We start from the raw sequence: 21,574 nt of genomic DNA, 5'->3' as shown, positions 1-21,574 counted from the left end.
AGCTTAGTTTGAATTCCTTCCAAGCATGAATTGAAGTGCTTGTGTTGCTTGTGTGTATGTACTCTTGAGCTTAGTCTCTCCCCCTCACTTGTTGCCATGCTCTTGTAGAGGGCTTCTCATTCATCTAGACTTATTAAGCATCTAGAGCAAGAGTTAGTACACAAGGTTTTATTTGTTATCATCAAAACCATAAAGGATTGTGTGAGGTCCTTTCCTCAACAATCTCCCCCCCTTTTTGATGATGACAAATAACATATCAAAGTAAGGAAAATAAAATAATCTTGCATATCATGATTGAAATTCATAAATAAGAGATGATTGCATAGATAGTACAAACTTTCAAGATTACATTACTACAATCATTTTCCACTTTTTCTTCCCCTTTTGACATTACCAAAAAGTGTTAACAATAAAAAAAAAAAACTATGGGGCATCGTGGTTAGGTTGATCCTAAGAAGCCATCCCGAGAAAAGATGGAATGGAGGGAATAGAACTAGACTCTCCAGGGAAGGTGGCATGAAAAGGTGGTCGAAAGCCTTGAGGTGTGAAACCTTGAGGTGGATGACCTTGGGGAGTTGCTTCTGGAGTGTCAAGAGATAGGAAGCAAAGGTTCATAGTCAAGTTTTGGACCGCTGTGAGGGTCCGCTCTTGTCTTGAGTTTAAAGAATCAAAATCGATTTGGACTTCTTAACGCAATGACACCACATCTTGTTAGATCTGTTGTAGTTCCATTTCAAGATCCATTACTCTTGTGTTGGTCTCCTCCATGTAATCCTCCAAGTTGGAAACCCAAGTTTGAAAACTTCAGGTGCCCAATGTTGCGTGTGAAAACCTCAGGTGCCCGGTTCGTCCATGGATGAGCCTGCAAAAATTGAGTGAGCGCAAGAGAGCCGGTGTGGCTCCGACCTAGGAATCTCTGACGCTCAAGTCAGGTCTCCAATGCAGCATCGTAACAGCTAGTAAAAAGTGAGATGAGCCTTAGAGCTCCATACCTGGGTATTTATAGGATGAGGTGAGGCGGTTGGGAGAGTCCTAGCATGGCAAGAGTTCTTCTTTTGGAAGGCTCTCTCACGTAGAGCGAAGTGGAGAGTTATTTTCGGAGTCAGACTCTTACTTAGGTAAGAGTCCTAATGGGAGTGTGACTCGGTATTGCATTGAGATCGTGGCTCAATTCTTATCCCTCGATTCTCGGGTTGTGCTGACGTGGCTCCGTGATCCCCGGTGGGTGGTGGAGGGCTCGGCCTCGGTGCTCGGCCTCGGGCGACCGTGGCATGGGTATATGCGGTATGGGAGTTTCCCCCGGCCATGCTGGAGCTAGGCCGAATCATGGTTGTCGGTCTTGGGCCGACCTATATGGACTCGGCTCGTGGCTTGGCTGGGCTGAGCCTCGGCCATGCTGAGGGGACCATTTACTCGCTTTGAACAAGGTACAGCACCGAGCACCGGGTGCTCGGCTTGGTCCTCTATGGGTTGGGTAGTCGGCCTATGTATTTGGCCAGGTCAGAAATGAAGAGTTGCTTCCTTCTAGGCGAACGGTTTGGCCCGGTCTGGGGCGTGATTGGCTCGGCCCAGGGCCTCGGTCTCAGCACACCCACGTGGCGACCTCTGGTTGGTTGGGAGATTCATGACTTTTCACAGGCCCCCCACTCATCAAGGGTCGGCTCGGCCTTGATGAGTAGAGCCTCTGCTGAATGCTTGTTTCCTCCCGAGATCGAGTCCAAGCTCTTCTACTTCGTTGATTTGACATTGTATGGACTGACAGTTGGGGTCTCAGTGCCACGTCACGCGGCTCCATAATGGTGCTCAGGAATTTGAATCGTCTTTTGATCTGGATTGTTGAACGACGCTGAACTCTCCTCGGCTGTCGGATCGCTTTGACCCAGAGGCTATAAATAAGCGACTCTTCTTCATTCATTTTTCACTGTTTCAAGTTTTTAAGTGTTCGGCTAGCTCGAAATCATCAGCTCATCCAGTGCTCGGCGTTCTCAGCTTTCTAGCTCGTGCTCAGCTCGTCTCCAAAGCTTCTTCAACCAGTAAGTCTCCTTTGCCCATTATGTCAATTGGTAGTAGTCAAGTGGGTGAGGTGTTCGCTAGGGCAACCGAGGGTGCGAGTCTGAGCCGAGAGCTTCTTGCTCGCTCCCCCACCATAGATTTATTGGGCTCGACTTCGGATGAGCCCGCTGTAGCAGAGCCTCATCAGGTCGACATTGCTGAGGCCCCCTGCCCCCGGAGTCTGGGCTTGAGGCCTAGCCAATTCATGAAGGCCGAGCCGAGAGCTCAGGGTCGTCTTCAACAGACGATGAGTCGGATGAGGAGAGGGCTTCCGAGGAGGGGTAGGCTCTGTCAACTCTTTCAACGACATTCCCGAGCTGGAGAAAGGTAGTGTCGACACCATCGAGAGCATGGTTACTAAGGCCAACCTCTTGCGCCTTAGAGCCTCATATGCCATCCCCGAGGAGATCGAGCTCCGGGTCCCCAACCCCGGGGAGATGGCCTACTTCATTCGGCCCAGCGAGGTCGCCCTGTACGAGATACCCTTCAAGTATGCTTTCAGGCACCCCGTGTTCGACCTGGTGGATCAAATTCTAGACCACTTCCACCTATCCCCAGGTCAGCTGGTGCCAAACTCTTGGCTGACGCTATACGGCATCCATGTCTCTTTTGCGAGATGGGCCGAGCTGTAAACGTGGCCCTCTTCTCTCGGCTTTACTTTCTGAAGAAGTCATCCGAGAAGGGGTAGTACTACTTCACACGCCGGACTCGGAAGGGGTCGGCTCTGAGTGGATATAAGTTCCTGGTCAGGACGCCGACCTCCAACAAGTGGTGGAAGCCTCAGTTTTTATTCGCTTCCATCATGAACTGCCCCTTCTGAACTGAGTGGAAGGAGACCCACCTCGAATATGTTAATAGGATTTTTCCGTTGAATGAGAACGAGCTAACCTCGCTAGACCTGATTCACTAGCATCCGCCCTTCGATATCCTCCAGCTCTAGGACGAAGGGTTTCTTCAGAGGTGGAACCTGACCCCTGGTAGGGTATCCGAGCTGAGTCATGTACTTGTCATTTTTTGGGTGTTTTCTAACGGGTCTTTCCCTTTTTGCAGTGGTCGATCACGTTCCTCCCATGGATATAGCTCACCTTAGGGCTAAGACCATTGTGGCACGAAGGCAAAAGGCCGTCGACAAGAAGTCCCAAGGCGAGACCTCGAAGGCGCCTAAGGGCAAGGCTATGCTGCCGAGCCTGACGGAGACCATGGTTGACCTTGAGGTTGAGAAAGGCAAGGCTCGGATGAGCCCCCCCAAAAGGGGAAAGGTCAAAAAGGCGAGACGAGCCCACCGAGGGACCCCAAGCGCCATAGGATCTCAGTCAACCTGATGGGTGGTAACCCTCCGCCCGTTGCCTCGCCCACAGACATCTCTTGGCTAGTCCAGGGGAGGACCTCGGCCAGCAACACTCTGCTTTGGTCGGACTGGCATCTTTTCCCAGGGGACTCTGCCCTGACGTCGACCACACACGCTAAGGAGTGGCTCAATGCAAGTCGGCTCCCCATGGATAAGGAAATGCTCAAGAAGTTATTCGATCCTGAGCTCCTCTCCACCCTGTTCCAGGACTTTAATATGGTAAGTTTCCTGCTCGGCTCTTACTGAGGGGTCCGATCTGTTGTGGTCGGATTTGCTAACACTCATATGTCTTTTGTAAGGGTTTTCCAAGGCCATGGAGACCCTCCTCCAATTTGAGCTGCTTCTAACTGCGAACACTTCCCTGGAAGTTTAGGTCGAGAAAGCTAACGAGGATGTGCGCACTACCATCCAGGCCCACCGAGAGACCACAGATAAGCTTGGCGAAGCCGAGGCCAAGGTCAACAGCCTGGAGGAGGCGGCGGTAGAGCAGAAAAAAGAGGTTGAGACCCTGAAGGCCCAGCTGGACCAAGCCCAGAAAAAGGCAGAGGCCGACCTGAAGGGGGCTCAAGCCACGGTGGTGACCGAGTATCTTATGTCGAAGGAGTACGCGGACATTTTCCATGACTTGAGGAAGCCTTCCTATGCCTAGGGGTATGGTACGGGCCATGACGACCTACTGATAGAGTTTCGAGCTACCTATCCCGACCTTAATCTCTCCCAGTTTAATGACGATACAGATACCATAGTTGAGGAACTGGGAGACGAGGAAGGGACCGAGGTCGCGCAGACCCCACCAGCCAAGGACCCTATGCAGGCCGACCCCTCCGTCCTCGGCATCGAGCAGCAGGATATCCCCGCCAAGCACACCACTATGGAAGTCATCGAGGTTGTTTCCAAGGATGTTGCCGAGGAGACAGCCATTTGAAGTTTCTCCTTTTTTTTATTTCTTTTGATGTACATGTCCCCCTGTGTGGGGTTTTGAACCAACTTCCTCTTCCTTTTCTTTTATTTTTTTTTGTACTGCGTCGAGGTTTCGACTGTTAATGAAGAAACATCTCTTTTCCTTCAAATTCGTCTAAGTGCTTTAGCTCAGCCATTGTTTCTTTTCTTTTTGTTGACGTTATTCTGTTCGCCCGAGCATCGAAGCTGAGCAGCACCCCTGGCCGAGGTCAAGAACTCGGCTGCTTCTAGCAATGCTGCCTTGGGTGGTTGGCTCGACCTGGCCATTTGGCCATGCAATGCTTCATCGAACTGGGGTCGGGATCTTTGTCCGACCTCATATCCTTGGGAAATTTCCCTTTTGGTTTTTAGTGATCAGCTTGGGTCAGTTGCTGTACTGATGGCTGTACGTTCGAGCCGCCCTTTACGGCCGAGCTTAATGCCTTTGAAATTTTGCTTGGTTTTAGGCTCTATTCGGCTCGACCGTGGAGGGAGTTTAAGTTTCTCGATCTGCCTACCTATGAGGACTGGTCTTATGACCTTGTTGCCAACCTATGAGGGTCGGTCTTCAGACGTCGGCCAGTCTATGAGGACTGGTCTTATGACCTTGTTGCCGACCTATGAGGGTCGGTCTTCAAACGTCGACCAGTCTATGAGGACTGGTCTTATGACCTTGTTACCGACCTATGAGGGTCGATCTTCCGACATTAGCCAGTCTATGAGGACTGGTCCTATGACTCGACATTTTTAGGCTCAGAATGCGTTCGTAAATGTGGGAGAAACTCAATTTATTGAATCAAATTGTTTGGTCGAGGCAAGGTACATCTGGATGTGCTCGCTCAAAGCCGAACCGAGCTAAATACTTTACTAAAAAAATTTCTTCAAATTCTCCGAGTTCCAAGGCCTCGGTACCTTCTTGCCCCCCGGAGTCTACAAGCGATACGTCCCTGGGCTAATTTGCTTGGAGACTATATACGGTCCCTCCAAATTTGGTGCTAACTTTGACTATTCAAGCCATACTTTATTGTAGAGACTGTTCAAATTAGAGGCAAGCCTTAACTATAGTACAAGAACTAGGCTGCTCTTTGGGAGCACAAGTCTTCCTGTTGTTATTCGGAGTAATCTTTCACCAAAAAAAATAAAAATTCAGAGTAATTTGGATTGCTTTATGGCATTACAAATATGCTTAATGTATTTTACTTGTAAATTGCAATCCTTTTTTGCCTAAAGTTTAAACCTTCGCGGTTCCCTTGATTGTAGAGAGAATTAGATGAATTGGAGGATGCGAAAGACACTCCAGAGGAAATAGCTTCCAATTTTACAAGTGCAATGTTTGAAACTCCTCAGGCTGTGCTTAAAGGTGCCAGGCACATGGTAGGCATTCACATTTTTTTTTTCTATGTCCTTGTGCAAATATTTTCTGTGCTTTATGTGCTTAAAGCCCCCTCCTTTTTCTAGACAGCAGTCGAGATCAGCTGTGAGCCTTGTGTTAGGAAACACATTCGTAGTATTTATATGGAGGAAGTTGTCGTCTCCACGAGTCCTACACCTGATGGTAATGTGGCTATAGATCCTTTTCATCAATTTGGAGGAGTAAAGTGGTTACATGAGATGCCACTAGTGAAATTTGAGGATGCCCAGTGGCTTTTAATCCAGAAGGCTGAAGAAGAAAAACTCCTTCAAGTAACCATTAAATTGCCAGAATATATGTTAAATAAGCTAATAAGAGAGGCTAATGATTATTATCTTAGTGATGGTGTTAGTAAATCTGCCCAACTTTGGAATGAGCAGCGCAAGTTGATCTTGCAAGATGCATTCTTCAATTTTCTACTTCCTTCCATGGAGAAAGAAGCTAGGTCACTGTTGACTGCTAGAGCAAAAAACTGGCTGCTTGTGGAATATGGGAGGAACTTGTGGAACAAGGTCTCTGTTGCACCATATCAACGGAAAGAAAGTGATATTGCTTCCGATGATGAAGCTGCACCAAGGGTTATGGCTTGCTGTTGGGGTCCTGGTAAACCATCAACTATTTTTGTGCTGTTGGATTCATCGGGTGAAGTTCTCGATGTTTTGTACACTGGATCACTCAGCATTAAGTTTCAGAATGTTAATGATCAGCAACGCAAAAAAAATGACCAACGACGTGTCCTGAAGTTCATGACCGACCACCAACCACAGGTCGAGGTCGTGGTCCTGGGAGCTGTGAATTTATCCTGCACACGACTGAAGGATGATATTTATGAGGTTTGTATTGATATATACAGCTTTTATTTTTCTCCCTTAAAACTGAATTAGTTTTGTAAGGAATGGTTGGCCTGATTTTTGTTGTATTGTTAGGAAATCATTTAAGAAATCATAACAGAAGATTTTATCCAGTCCCATGCAATCTTCTTTCCTGTATAAATACAACTTTGCAAAACTACATCAAATACTTCCTCAGGGTGGAGGAGACCTAATGTGGGTCTGATTTAGATGTTAAAACCAATACCAAAACCAGATCGAACCAGTGTGGAAAAAAATCCCGATTTGAAAGAACTTGCATAAATTCAAATCAACATAATAGATCAACTAAAAATTTGGTTGAGCTTCACTTTTAGTGGTAGAATTCCAGCAGGATTCGGTGGTCAGATTTGCGGATATGGACAAGTCCTAGTGGCACTAGGACCGGTCATATCTGGTCAAACCAGGAGTCGTATGGCTGATCAGAAAACAGAAGCAATATGCCCTACAGAATGACCCTATGATGTTAATTTCAGGCTTTCAGCATCAACAGACCAGTAATTATGAGGCTCGAAATAGGCTTCAAACATTAATATCCAAATTCTACTTGGATTAGGAGTAGGATTTAACTGACAGAATCAGAAACTAACTTCAGAATAATGATCAGAACATTAACCATGTTAGATATCTGAACTCAGAATGGAAATCAGCATTATATAGAGCACCTTAGATCCAACAATCGTGGTGATGGTAGGACTGATGTTTTGCTGGAACCAAGGCTTAACAGATTGCAAAGAATATAAGACCAGAATGGTACCTTAATAAGAAGCAAAATAAAGAATATCAGTACCTGGGTTTCCCGCGGCAAGGTATCGATTGGGTTCATCACCAATCACACCTTGATTCATCACAAGGAAGAAGCTCTCCACGCAAGGAGCAGAAAACAAAACTTCTCAATAGCCAAAATCTTGAGCTACTAGTGCCCTCCACATTTATTTATAAAAAATTACGAAGTAGAGTTGGAGTCAAGCTGGAAACCCCCCTAGCCGACTCCTTACAACTTGCCAGTCCTCTTTAAAGTCTAGATAGCCTTTAGAAAGGAGGTGGATCCAAACTAAAACACTTAAAAGACAATAAATAAAGGGAAGCAGTTTTCTGTACGGGAGTGTGGCCTACGCCAGCACTTCCATGTGTCTATCTCTCTCCTCCTTAAAATAAGGGGGCAGAGGTGTCTTTTCACATGAAGAGGAGAGAGATAGACTCATGGGAGTGCTGGCATAGGCCACACTCCCGGACAGAGAACTTTTTCCCATAAATAAAATATCTAACTTAAATTGGACCAACTGAACCACCGGTTCAACTGGGACCGACTAAATTACAAGCACTTAAAACAAAAAAGAAACAACGTAAACTATAAAACACAGTGGACCCAAGCCTTTAAAATTGATTGGGCTGAAATTTCTTGGACTTCCTATGTTGGTGGGTATTCAATTTTGCATCAGCTCTCCCTGGATTGAAATCAACTATCTACAACGAAAGGATGAAAGAAATGTAATGCTCTTATAAATCCTGATCGAGGCGTTTCAAATCATCCGCGTGAATCCAAGTACAGTTGTGTCTTGGATTACCTTTCCATTTAACGAGGAAAACATGATAACCGTTTCCATGTCTAGTCATCGTGTATGTGTCATTGAAGACTGCTTCAATAGTTCAATGTCATTAACAAACGGATGTAATTGGGGCAGCCTTAGCATATGTTATGTGTCACCTTCATTTGAGTGATTTCCCATATATATGGATAGAGATCAGTCATGTTGAAAATATTGCTTGTCTATATTATTAGGCAAGTCAAGCACATAAGCATTTTGTCCTACTATTTTCAACATGTTGTAGGGACCCATCTTTCTTGGGTGGCGTTTCACCCGATTGAAATCTCTTCGGATTAACACGAACCATCGTCATGTCACCCGGCTGGAACTCCCGTGTATTGTCGATAACAATTAGCTGTAGCCTTATACACATTATTTCTCAAAGCTATCCTAACATCTGCATGCACCTTTGTAATGAGGTGCACGAATTCATCAACTTCAAGGCTGATTCAAGCTTGGGTGGAACTGGAACAAGATCGATAGGTCGTCGAGGTTGAATTCCAAGAAGTATTTCAAATGGAGGACAACGTTTTTTTCTGTTCACTGAGCTAGTATACTGAAATTCAGCAATGTCCTTCCTAGTTTTGCCACTCATCCATCTCAACATCTGCATCTTTGCTACACTAAGTTAATTGATAGCATTCCTCTGTGTCGTGCCCATTCTCTTTGTGGAAGAGACAATACTTGTTAGGGTTTCGCTTCTCTGGTCCTGCTAGCATGGGTCGTGGCCAATGGAGTAGGTCACGGTCTTGGATCCGCATGAGTATCTGGGACCTGGTGGTATTTAGTGGTGTGAACTCAGGGGTGCTTGCCCTCTCACTTCTCTCTGGGCGATGGTCTGTCCTCCCAGATGGGCGGTCGCTCTTCTCTTGTCGATGCTCTATCCTCGACCTCTTACCCTCTTTGCGGTCATCAGGTGCTGACCTCTTGTTGTCCTGCGGCTTGGCCTTGATTATTTTTGTTCTATCTTGTAGTACCTCGGCCATATTTGCAAACTCGTTGCACCGCTCCAGGAGCTCTTTCATAGTCCTGGTCTCATGACGTGACAAGTCCTTTATCAGGTCTAGGTCCCTGATGCCTCCTGATAGGGCTGCATGCTGTGTCTGGTCGTCCAAGTCTCGAACCTCCAGGGACTCCTTGGTGAACCTGCTAACATATGCCCTGAGAGATTCCTCAGGTTTCTATACCACATTCAGTAGATTGACGGTGGTCTTCTTCTGCTTGACACTACTTTGGAAGCGGGTGACGAACTATTCGCATAGCTCTGTGAACGAGCATATAGATCTCGGTCATAGCCTGGAGAACCATGATGTGGCTGCTCCCTTGCGGGATGCAGGGAATGCTCGATAGGAGACCATGTCCGACCCACCATACAGCATCATCATGCCGTTAAAGTAGTTGATGTGGTCATTAGGGTCAGTGGTACCACTGTAGAGTTCAAAGGTGGGTAGTCAAAACCTGGAAGGTAGCGTGGCTGACATGATCTCCGTCGAGAATGGGTGTTGTCCAGGTATAGAATGTGTCTCGCCTTTGGTCTGCTTATTCAACCCTTCCAACTTCTCATCCAGGTCACGGAGTCTTCGATCGAGCTCCTCATCCCGTGTCTGTCCCTCGCGCCTGGCTGGACGTTCGCTGTGACCCCGTTCACGCTCTCTCCTGGATGTCCCCTCCCGCCTTGAGTGTTGGCGGGATGGTGAATGGTCACGCCGTGATGAACCCTGTCGTGAAGGTGAGGGGCTTTCCTCTCTGTAGGTCAGGCTTCGTCGTGGTATGTGACCTTCTTTAAGTCATCCGTCGAACACAGACCTCCGGACCGATCTCTGCGGGCTAGACACCCTCACCCTGGGTGTTGGCGTCCTCCCATGTTCTGACCGTGGCGAGAGGTCTCATGTTCTCTTGGGACGCTAGGAAGGCTCCCCCCACTGCGGAGTGGGGGTTGCCCATTGCGCAAGTCTCTCTGATCTCACGCCCCTGGGAGATGATCTCCTAGGGTTCGGCTCTTGTCGAGGTATGGACTCCACCCTTGGTGATGATGAAGTCCTTCGATGGTGAGACATCGCACGTTGTGTCAAGTATTCTCGAAAGAGTCGTTGTTCATCGAGGATCTGTCGTTGCAGGTCGTTGATCTGACCCACAGTGGCTGGAGCATTGGGGTCAGGTATCACCTCCACCACCACATTGTCTGCCTCATCATTGTTGGGCTTGTCGACCACAAACTGGTCATTAAGGGGGATCTCTTCCTCCAGAGGGACATGGTTCTGGTCATTGGCTCTGCGGCGAGAGCACTCTGGGGGTGGTGATCCATTCCTTGCTCCGTTGTTGGTGGTGGTAGTCTTCCTTCGTGCCATTGAATGAATATGAAAGCGAGCTAGTAGCTGTAATGGCTAGCGTCGTTCCCATAGACGGCGCCAATCTGTTGCATCAAGAAATCGTCGAGCGGTCCTACGAGTGCCGTCACCTGCAAGTGGACCAAGGGGTCAATAGAGAGAACCGGTGTGGTTCCAGCCTAGGGCTCTCCGATGCCAAAGTTAGATCTCCTGACCAAACAAATGCATAGTAATTATTCACTATGAGTTTTGATCTCCCTTGATGGGTTTGTGTACCTTGCCTTTTATAGTAGTGTATGGCGGTGTGGAGAGTCCCAGTTTGATGGCGATTGTGTCGTTGAGTGGATAGAGGCCCTGGGTAACAGGGCTCTATCCTGATTGGCCATCTCCCTGTGGGAGGGGTGTCCTGGTGGTATCAAGATCCTTGGTGGATAGATACCCGCGTGTGGTGATAACATCATTGGTGCTTGAATCCGTCTGGGTGACATGACTTCTAAGCGGTGGCCTAGAGTCCTGGTGGTGACATGAGTCTGTAGTGATATGATCGGGTCATAGATGAGTAGCCCTGATGTCCGTGCACCTCATGTCTATGTCCACGATGCCATGCCTGGGTGCAGGCCACGCCTAGGTGAGAGGCCGCTCCTGGGTGTGGCCACGCCTAGGTGAGGCCGCGCCTGAGTGGTGGCCGCGCCTGGGTGTGGCCGCGCCTAGGTGAGGCCGTGCCTGAGTGGTGGCCGCTGGGTGTAGGCCGCCCCTGGGTGCAGGCCGCGCCTGGGTGAGGCGGCGCCTGGGTGAGGCCGCGCCTGGGTGTAGCCCCGCCTGGTGCAGGCCGCGCCTGGGTGTTGGCCGCTCCCGGGTGGTGGGTCCCCGGTTCGTTTCCCTTAGTTCTGGAGCGGGTAGCCCTGTGACACGTGGCGGCCGCTGATTGGTCCGGTGAATCTTGGATGTATCAGTTGTATAGTTGCTTTATATTTTGGTCATCATCATGTTGGGTTGACATCTAATATACCTATGCTTACTGCCTTAACTGTAGGTTTTGGATTGCTATGTTGACCCACTGGTAACGAACTTGAAGGCTATGCTTAGTTACCGCAAATTCAAGAAGGGCTCAAAAGCAGAGATTGATGACTTGTTAAGAGTTGAGAAATCAGAACATCCCATGAGATTGTTTACTGTTTTGGGATTTCTCATGAGCATCCAGGCACTTTTCTTTTGTCCTATATACGAAGCACAAATCCTCGTCACGAGTATGTTGGTTTGTATCCCAAGGGATTCAGGTTTCGACAGAGAGATTTCGAGGACATTAACCACCTTGTGTCATATTTCCAAAGACACATAGATGATCCCCCTCCAGGTACAACGCCATCAATTCGATCGGTTGCCGCTATGGTACCAATTAAGAGCCCTGCAACTGGTGGTTCTTCTGGGGGGATATCTATTGGCAGTGGATGGGGGGGTTCAACTGCTAGCAATGACGGTGGTTGGAGAGGTAATTCAACTTCGAACACAGAGAGATCTTCCACACCGGGTTCAAGAATGGGTAAGTCTGCAACACTGAGTTTTGCTCTTTGTATTTATTATTTCTGTTGTCTTCTATCGATAGTCAGTTTGAGCAGTTTTTGCTTTTCTTGTTCACAAGTTCAACGCTTCACCATGTCCAATTTTTTATGTTTTGGATTACGAAAAAAATTGTCCCATTTTTTTTACTGTGGATGTCCTGGACTTTCTTACATATTGTCAGCCGAATGCAATTGCTCTAGTAATTTTCTATCCTAAAAGTTAGATTGTAGCTTTTTGTAAGTAGCATCAGTGTCCCAAAATATGTTTATGGGCAAGAGATCTCTACTTGGTCGCATGGTCTTTACACAAGCGTCTGGGCCAATGGGTGAGCACCCCTGGGTATCTACCCAGGGGGCTGAGGCATCATCTCACGGTCCTTGTGAGAAGGCGCAGGAATCACTACTAAGTAGAGATCTTTTTCCCTATGTTTATAGTATTTTCCTGCAGCTACTTTTCTTATGCTATCAAACACCAGTCGACTAGGATCCTATTTTCTTAGGGTATAGTCATAGTTGTCAAGGCGGCGCCTACCGTCCCCAGGCTGAATTTTTTAGGCCTAAGCGACTGTCACCTTAATGGTATTGAACCCAGTTTGGCCCTTATTTATGCCAAATATCATTTTGTTATTTCATTTACTTATGATATTATTTATACATAAGCAAATACCCCTTTATTTGAATCCAATAAATATAGTTAAAAAATCAAATTCCAAAAGAATAAAAGTCAACTCTCAGCTCAACAACAAAAATTGATTTTTTGACGGTAGATGAAATTTTCAACTTTTTAATGGTTGGGATTTTTCTCAAATCTAAAAATTCCATAAATCTTAATATGGTAAAATATTGCTAAAACCCAAAAGAGCGGTAAAATATTCATTTGTTTTGATATTTAAAAAAATATTTTCATTCAAGAGCGATTTTTGACAGCATTCATGCACACCAAAAAGGTTTGACTGGAACATAACTCTTAAAGTATAAATCAGATTTAAATGATCTTGGATTTGTTGGAAAGCTGGTTTTATGCTCTACATAATACAAAAAGTCTCAGGTAAAAATAAAATCGTTTTACCAGTCAAACTTCTTAGAGAACAAGAACATTTTTCTAAATTGAGAGCAGTCTAATTACTAATAGATCATATTTTCTAACAACAGTATTAACCAAATGTGAGACTAGGTATACCAGGACAATGACCAATTCCAAGAACAGTATAAACCAAATGTATGTTTTGATTGTTTCAAACTTCCAATAGCCTGCTTCTTCAGTTATGGTGTCTTCCAGTTCTATGTTGATTTTTGATGACTTGATGTGGCTTAATGTTGATTTTTGATGATACAATGTATATATTGTAGCATACTAAGTAATGTTAAAAAAGAGGGGAAATAAAAAATAACACTGGGGCACCTTGGTCTCCTAGGCAACACCTAGGCGGGCGCCTTGTCGCCTAAGCGCTTAACCCCTCCACCGCCTTGACAACTATGGGGTAGACTATACTGTACAAAAAAGTTGTAGCTACTGATTTGTTGCTTGTTATCTATTGAATGCTCATAGTTCCTTCAATGGACTATCTTGTTTTTAGTTGTCAATTGCATCTTTATGCTGTGCCCTCTATGATGTTATATTTTATTTTGTCATCTTTGAAGTGGTTCAACCTCACTGTTTGTTGTTGCTTTAGTTCTGGACTGACTGAACTCTGTTTGTTTATTCATGGTTCAGTTATGTCTACTAAGTTGGTTTCAGAAAAGGGTCTGTGATGCAGGGCATCATCTATCATCAATGGATCCAGCCCAATCAACATTAGTGAAAGCCTCAAGCCGTAGGTTCCCATTGTTTGAAAAAAGGAGACCTTTCCCAAGGGCAGATTTCAAGTACCTCAAAATCCGATAAACAGCATCGAGATGAGATGTCGTGGGATCATGAAGGAAGTGGCTAACTATGCCCACGACATAGGCAATATCAGGTCTGGTGTAAGATAAATAAATCAACCGACCAACAAGCCTTTGGTATTGTTCCCAAGGTACTAAAGCTCGGGTCTCAGTACCAACTCGGCTATTGGAAAAACCGAGATGAATCGAGATCTTGCCGAGATCTCGCCGAGTTGGTGCTTTTTTTTTTCCAACTTGAAGCCTCAACTTTGGGTCAACCCGAGATCTGGACCCGAGATCCGAGATCTCGTCGAGATATGTCGAGTTCTGTCCAGTTAGGTGAGGTATTTAAGTGGTAGGTGGGTTAAAAAATGGGTCGAAACCGAGATCAGAGATCTCGCCGAGATATTGCACTTTTAAGACTCGCAGGCAGTATCGTCTCGACTTTTCCAAAAATCGAGAACCTTGGTGAGATCTTGTGAGTTCTCGAACTATGATTGTTCCCTGCCAACAGTATCTCCCACAATACTGCATAAATAATGGTTAACTTCAATAAGAGAATCAGCAGGTTTACAACCAAGCATACCTGTTTCACTCAAGAGGTCAAGTACATGTTTCTGTTGAGAAATAAAAATCCCCTTGTCTGATCTTGCAACTTCGATCCCGAGAAAATATCGTAGGGGTCCAAGATCCTTGGTTTCAAATTCGGTGGCTAACTGGTCTTTAAGATGGGTTCCAATGATCACTATCTCATCCACCTACACAATCAGGGCTGTAATTTGGGATCCATTTCACTTCACAAATAGAGTATGATCAGCTTGGCTTTGATGACACCCAATTTTCTTCATGGCCTCTAAGAACCGACAAAACCAAAAACCAGGCCCTAGGAGATTGTTTGAGTCCATAAAGGGACTTTTGTAACCTGCATACTTTACCAATTGTGGAAGTTAAATAAAACCCAGGAGGAATATCCATGTAAACCTCTTCTTCATGTTCACCATTCAAGAAGACATTTTTTACGTCTAGTTATTGTAGGTTCCATCCAAGGTTAGCAGCATATGACAGTAAAGCTCTAACCGAATTCATCTTTGTCACAGGTGCAAAGGTTTTTTGGTAGTCTATCCCATAGGCCTGGGTAAAACCGTTGGCTACCAGACGAGCCTTGTACCTTTTAACCGTCCCATCAGCCCTTTGCTTGACTGTAAACACCCACTTGCACCCAACTAATTTCTTCCCTTGGGGACGTGAAACAAATTCCCATGTACCATTCTTGTCCATTGCTTGCATTTCTTCTATCATGGAAGCCTTCTACTTTGGGTCTTTAATGGCTTCCTTCCAATCCTATGGAACAGACACAGAAGACAAGGAAGAGATAAAAGCAAGATGGGAAGGGGATCTGCCATGGCTTAGGGCATCTGTGATTCTGTGAATTAATTGGCTTAAAGGATTGTTGGGAGATCTAGGTGTTACTACTGAAGCCCCTATGCGCCTCTACTATGACAGCAAGGCTACCGTCAATATTGCCCATAATCCAGTTCAGCATGACAGGACCAAACACATCAAGATTGATCAGCACTTTCTTAAAGAAAAGTTGGAGCAAGGCCTTATTTGTGTCCGATTTGTTAGTTCTTTTAATCAGCTTGCTGATGTGTTCACATGGGATTAAATTGTAAGGTGTTTCACCCATTGGTCTCCAAGTTGGGTGTGTATGATATATTTGCACCAACTTGAGGGGGAGTGTTGAGAATCGTGGGATCGGTATTTTATCTTATTGTATTAGGATTTTATATTATTTCCCTTTTTTCCCACTTAGGGTTGTAATCAAATTATAATTAATGATAAGTCAATTCATTCTCTCACCTCTGATTCCAAACTAATCTCCAGGCAAAGAGTCAGATGATGAGCTCGGAGGAATGGCAACAGCAGATGATAGTTGCTTTGGGAGGCGCTTGTACGCTTGGAGTTTTGTTAGTAGTTTTTTGAGGTTTGGGATCCAAAACCTCAATAGGAATGGGCTGAGGAAGAGGTGGTAATGGGGGGAGGGGAAAGGAAGAAAGAGAATCCAAGAGGAAATCAAAATTACAGGGGGAAAAGAGGAGAAACCGTGAGAAGAAGAAGAAGACGAAGAGGGAAAATCAGAATTGCAGGGGGGAAAAGAGAAGAAGAAGGGGGGGGGGGGGAAGGAGGGTGCACACGCACACAGCCAGAAACTCAATTCATTCTTTGGTTATTCAATTCTGTTCTCATTCCTCTCAAAATACATTCTTTTGAAAACTCAAAATCAAAAAAAGAAGAAGAAAATAACTCCCTAACAACTACTTCTACAACAATAACTGCCCCCTAATAACTATTTCTACAACAATAACTACCAAATAACTTTAAAAATAAAAGATAAAACAAAAATAAACTAAATGCAGGGCTGGTAGGGCTTGGGCTTGGGCCTGAGATGGTATCTCTTGGAGTGTCCAATTGGGCCTGGGCTAGGACTAGTAGGAGCAGCCCCCAAATGTCCTGCATCAGGTGGTTGTCTAGGAGAGATAAGACCTAAATCAGGAACTAGGCCACCAAAATAGGGTGAGCTCTCTAGTAAGTGTACTTGAATGAGCTAATGTAGCAATGGATGTGGAAGAGGATGTCTCAAGTTGCTGAACTCATTTCATTAGTTGATCGATCACATCAGTATGGGATGAGACACCATTGCCCGGTGTAGGACCATGATTAGTGTCATTAGGAGGCACTACTTCAGTATTTCCATAAAAAACAGTAGCATTGCCAAATTGTTGTTGTGCCCATTGAGACTTGCCATGCTTCATCCAACATTTATCAATTGTGTGATTGGGACGACCTCAATGAGTACATCGGCAAACAACAGGATCAGAAGGTGGATTGCCACGACCACCCATGCCACGTCCACTACCTCCCACTGATCCACGACTTCTGCCAGAAGCACCATTACCACGACCACTGCCACTACCATTACCATTAACAACAGAGGCTGAATTATCCTTGGAAGAGGGAGTGGAATCAAGTTTAACCAGAGAAGAAGACAACCTGCAGAATTCTACAATAAGCCTCACTTATAGAGGGGATCTTCTCGCCAGTTAATATTTGACTCTTGATAGGTTGAAGATCGGAGCGCAATCCAGACAGAAACTTAACATCAAGGAACACAGGGTGTTGAGATTTTAGAACATTGATGTTCGTAGAGATGGGCTAATAGACATTGAGTTCCTCCCACATGCCTTTAATTGTACTGTAGTAGTCACCAATAGACTTTTTATTCTTTTTAAAGGAGAACTTTTCATACAAGTCATATATCCTTGACATATTTTTGTCTTGAGAAAAACTCTCTTTGAGTTCATCCTCAACACCCTTTACAGTCTTATGAAACACGACATTGACAGCTATAAAGAGCTCCATGCTGTTCCAAAGCCAACAAAGTAGAGTAGCATTCTTAGTTGCCGATCCTTGTAATTATCAGCATTGGGAGTAGGTGGAGTCATCGTAAAATAATCCATTTTGAATTTGGTTGTAATGTAGACTGCCTGTGCCTGGAGAAGATAATTGGAAGCACCATTCAAGTTGGTAGTGGTTATCTGGACATTCACATTGCCCACAGGAGGTTTGGACTCTGCCATTAGTATGTAAAAGAAGAACATCAATATAATGCACTTGAGATTAATAGAAGAGATCAATGCTGAACCTGAAACTCAGATAAACAAGTACCAGAATGTGGAGAAATCAGATATGTCGATGAAGTATCAAAACAGAGCACCGTAGGTTGATGTGAAAATTTCGTAATGCAGCAAAATCAGGGCTCAGATCTGGTCCAAACTCAGGTCAAAGTATCTACCTGTGATGGTCTTCACAAGCCTTAAACAATAAGGCCGATTCTTGATCCTGATCTGAAGTAATTGCAATAATCAATTCTGCCTGGAATTTCAGGTATCAAACAGCACATCTAAGAGGAGAAATTCAATTAATTTGTATCTGAGCCTCTGATCAGCATCAAATCAAGGACGAAGGGCAGATATAAGGGGAGCTTAAAAAATTGCCCTAAAACCTTAGAAGAGCAGGGTACCACAAGCATCAATAAATAATCATCAACAATGGAAGGTTTTAGGGGGGGGGGGGTTTCATAGCAATAGGAAACGTGAGTTTTTCATTATTTTATCAACTAAGCTTTCAGACAAAGCACTCATAAAGCATTGGTTGCTGTGGATCAGAAACGTGAAGCTCAAGGAAGACTCTCTAGATGAAAGGAATATGAGAATCACTAGATCTTAATGCGCTGATACCATGTGACAAAATACCAAAGCACTAAAACCAGTAACAATGGAGAATGAAGGAGAGAAGAAGAAGTCGAGAGAAGAGAGTGTTTTGCACAGAATACCTCAATCGTGGGCTTTAACCTTGTATTTATAATTAGTGCCAAGTACAGAAACCGACTTAAGAATATATACAGCAGTACCCAAACTACCCGTTGCTCTAGCTAATACTAATAATAAAGAATAGAAAACAGGACCACAGTAGTAAACCGAGACTAACACTTAACAGAAGGAAATCTCAGAAATCAATTGAAAGATTGGATTTTTAAAATCAAACAGTAGCAGAACTTCAAAGAGGATCTTGGCTTTACAAAGTTGGAGGCTCACATGAAGCTTGTCAAGAATGGGGAGCAATAGTTAGCATACAGCTTGGATGAGATGAGGGGGAGACCCAAGTACTGAACTGGAAGGGAGCCAACATGGAATCCCATGATCTTCTAAAAGTGTCCCTAAGGGCATTTGATACTCCAGTCAAGGACATGGTGGATTTGGTGTTGTTGATTCTAAGCCCTGATATGGCTGTAAAAGCACCAAGAGCACCTTTCATGGCTTGCAGCAAGGAAGGCGTTGCCTTAGGGAAGATCCTCAGATCATCAGCAAAAGCTAGGTGAGAAATCTGGGAGGCCTTATATTTGGGGAATAGCTCAACGTTCCTCTGATCCACTCTAGTTTAGATGCTCCTGCAGAATACCTCCATAACCAGAGTAAAGATGTATGGACTATGGAGACAGAGAAACTCTGTCTGATGCCAATTCTGTTGTGAAAGAAGCTTGTTGGACTGCCATTCACAAGGATGGAGATGTTAACAGAAGAGATGCAGCCAAGGTTTAAAGTATCGGTATCGGGTATCGTATCAGAAGGGTGATTTCAAGAGATGCAAGAAAAGCTAGATACATATGGAAATGGTCAATAAACACATGGAAATGCGCGGGATATATGCAAAACACAGTTTTGAAGCATAAAACACTGAGTAATATGTAAAATGTCATGTTTAAAAAGGATAATAAAATATGATGCGACAAGGGCATTAAATTGATTATATATACAATTTGAGGTTTCTTATCATATCTCATTGGTGCCTTAAATATACGATACGTATCGTTTAGTATCGGCGGATACTTTAAACCTTATGCAGCAATAAATCCATCTAACAAATCTGGGATGGAACCTCATCTTGCCAAACCATGTTAAAATTCCTGGGTTGTTTGTGATTGTTTGTTTGGGTTATTCCTGGTGGTTGCACATTCGTCTCCAACAAGTGGTATCGGGACCAATGTTATGACATGACCAAATTTGGGGCAAAGCTAGGGTGTGGGAACCTGGTGATTTCGGATGCTCCCGTATGGAGGGGAAGATCTTGGTAGGTTACTAGGTGGAGGGGAGATTGTTGGGGTTCTACACAGAAAGCGGAAAAAAATACTCACACATTAGATATGAATGGGGAATGTGGGGGGTACTTGGGGATCTTCTCCTTAACCGTTAGCTTTTGAGAACGAGTTATACCTAACTCCATAACACTTCGGAAAACTGCTACTGAGTGCTGAACCAAGCAGGACATGTAGAAAATGTGAGCAAGGGGGATATTATTATGATATTAGTAGGGCATTTCGGTGACGTTGATGTATATAGTGACCAGAACGGCCATTTCATCAACCAAAAGAACCCTTGCAATAATGCTTTTCTGAGCCTGATTGTTTTTGCTATTCATTTGAACTTTTCTATTTTTCTTGTGTTGCCTGTTGATAATTCTTAATTTACTTGTCCAGATGATGTATGCGTGCATTTACTAGTTATTTTACCTAAGGAAGATGTATTGGCAACAAATATTTCTATGACTGTTAGGGCATCTTGAGTAATTATTGTACCGGAATTGAACATGGAATTTAACATTTGCATCTGTCTTTGTTGGTTGACCAGATAAAATTGATTATAGGAATAGTAGTGGTCGGGAGGGACACCCAAGCCGGCTTCCTAGGCCATATGGTGGCCGTGGAAGGGACCGCGGCTCATATAATGGAAGAGGAAATGGCAGTAGTAATGAAAGACTAGATTCTGGTAATGGTTCTTCCAGATGGAGCTCAGGTTCCAAGGATGGGAATGATGGCTGGAGCAATTTTCCTGGTGCCAAAGTTCAGAACTCTCCCGGCAGAGAAGCCTTCCCTGGGGGCTGGGCTAGTGGTGGTGGCAGCGGGGACAGTGGGGGTAATGGTGACTGGGCAGGTGGAGGTGGAGGTGGAGGTTGGCGTGGTGTTGGTACAGTGGATTCTGGTTCTGACGTTGCAAATTGTAGGTGGGGTGATAATTCCAAAAATATTGGTTCAGCTCAACCGGAAAATGGTTGGTCTGGAAGTGCCAATGGGGGAGTGAATGTAGGTGGGGGTGGCGGGTGGTGAATCCATCGTCGTTAGGCCATGTAATTGACGATTCCTCACATTTCTGGAGTAGCTAGCATACGGGAAAAGCTGTTGCGTCTTTTCTTGAGTAGGAATATTTTGTTTTCCGCCACACCTGGACCTCTGGTTGAGGTCATCAGCTGCTCTTAGCGTAGTTTTCGTCCTGAAACCTGTAAATATGTATGCTAAAAATAGTCTCACGTGAGTTTTGCATGTGCATATTGTTTATGTACCGGGTATTTTTGTCATCCATAGTGAAGAGAGAATTTGTTCACTCATGGGTTATGGTGTTTGGATGGGAGTCTTGGAATTGTATGGAGGGTGGTTTGTACATTCAAATACAAGGTGGGGCAGGTCATCATGGCATCCTATGATCTTGACTCTGTTTTTCAAAGAGTTAGATCCCTGGCTTTCTTCCTGGTAAGGAAGTCTCCTTTCCTTAGCGGGCCGCAAAGTTCTTATTCAATTGGTTTTGTCTGCTATTCCCTCTTACTTTATGTCAAGTTTTTTCTTTCCGGATAAGATTTGCAGAAGTCTTGATTCCATTTGTTTTGGGTGATCCCAATCCAATCCAGCCGATTCGATCCCGATCCGATCTAGTTGATACCGAGATTACGAATAGTGGTGCAGGCTCTAGAGGCCCATTTCTCTCACCTTCATTTTATTTATATTTTTATAGAAACAAATATTGATTAAAAAATTAATGTGAGAAGGTGTAGAGTATCCTTGTTTTTTTATAATATAAAATAAATATATTAACCCAAAATAGGAGAAAATATCTACATTGTGCCATTGAAGTATAAAATTCTACCTTATTTTAGGGTTTAATCTTGGTAGGGTCGACCTCAATACCCTTGTGGCTGACTATGGACCCTAAGAGTTTTCCAGCTATGGTT

At 44.7% G+C, this 21,574-nt stretch overlaps 1 pseudogene; it reads left to right on the top strand.

The window, feature by feature from the left end:
• The window catches only part of LOC122643472, a 57,176-nt pseudogene that overhangs the window by 21,721 nt on the left and 13,881 nt on the right, over positions 1-21,574 (top strand).

The sequence above is a fragment of the Telopea speciosissima genome, chromosome 10 (genome assembly GCF_018873765.1).
Source record: "Telopea speciosissima isolate NSW1024214 ecotype Mountain lineage chromosome 10, Tspe_v1, whole genome shotgun sequence".
Taxonomy (NCBI): domain Eukaryota; kingdom Viridiplantae; phylum Streptophyta; class Magnoliopsida; order Proteales; family Proteaceae; genus Telopea; species Telopea speciosissima.
Note: the sequence above shows the minus strand (reverse complement) of the source record. Positions and strands in the feature narration are given on the sequence as shown.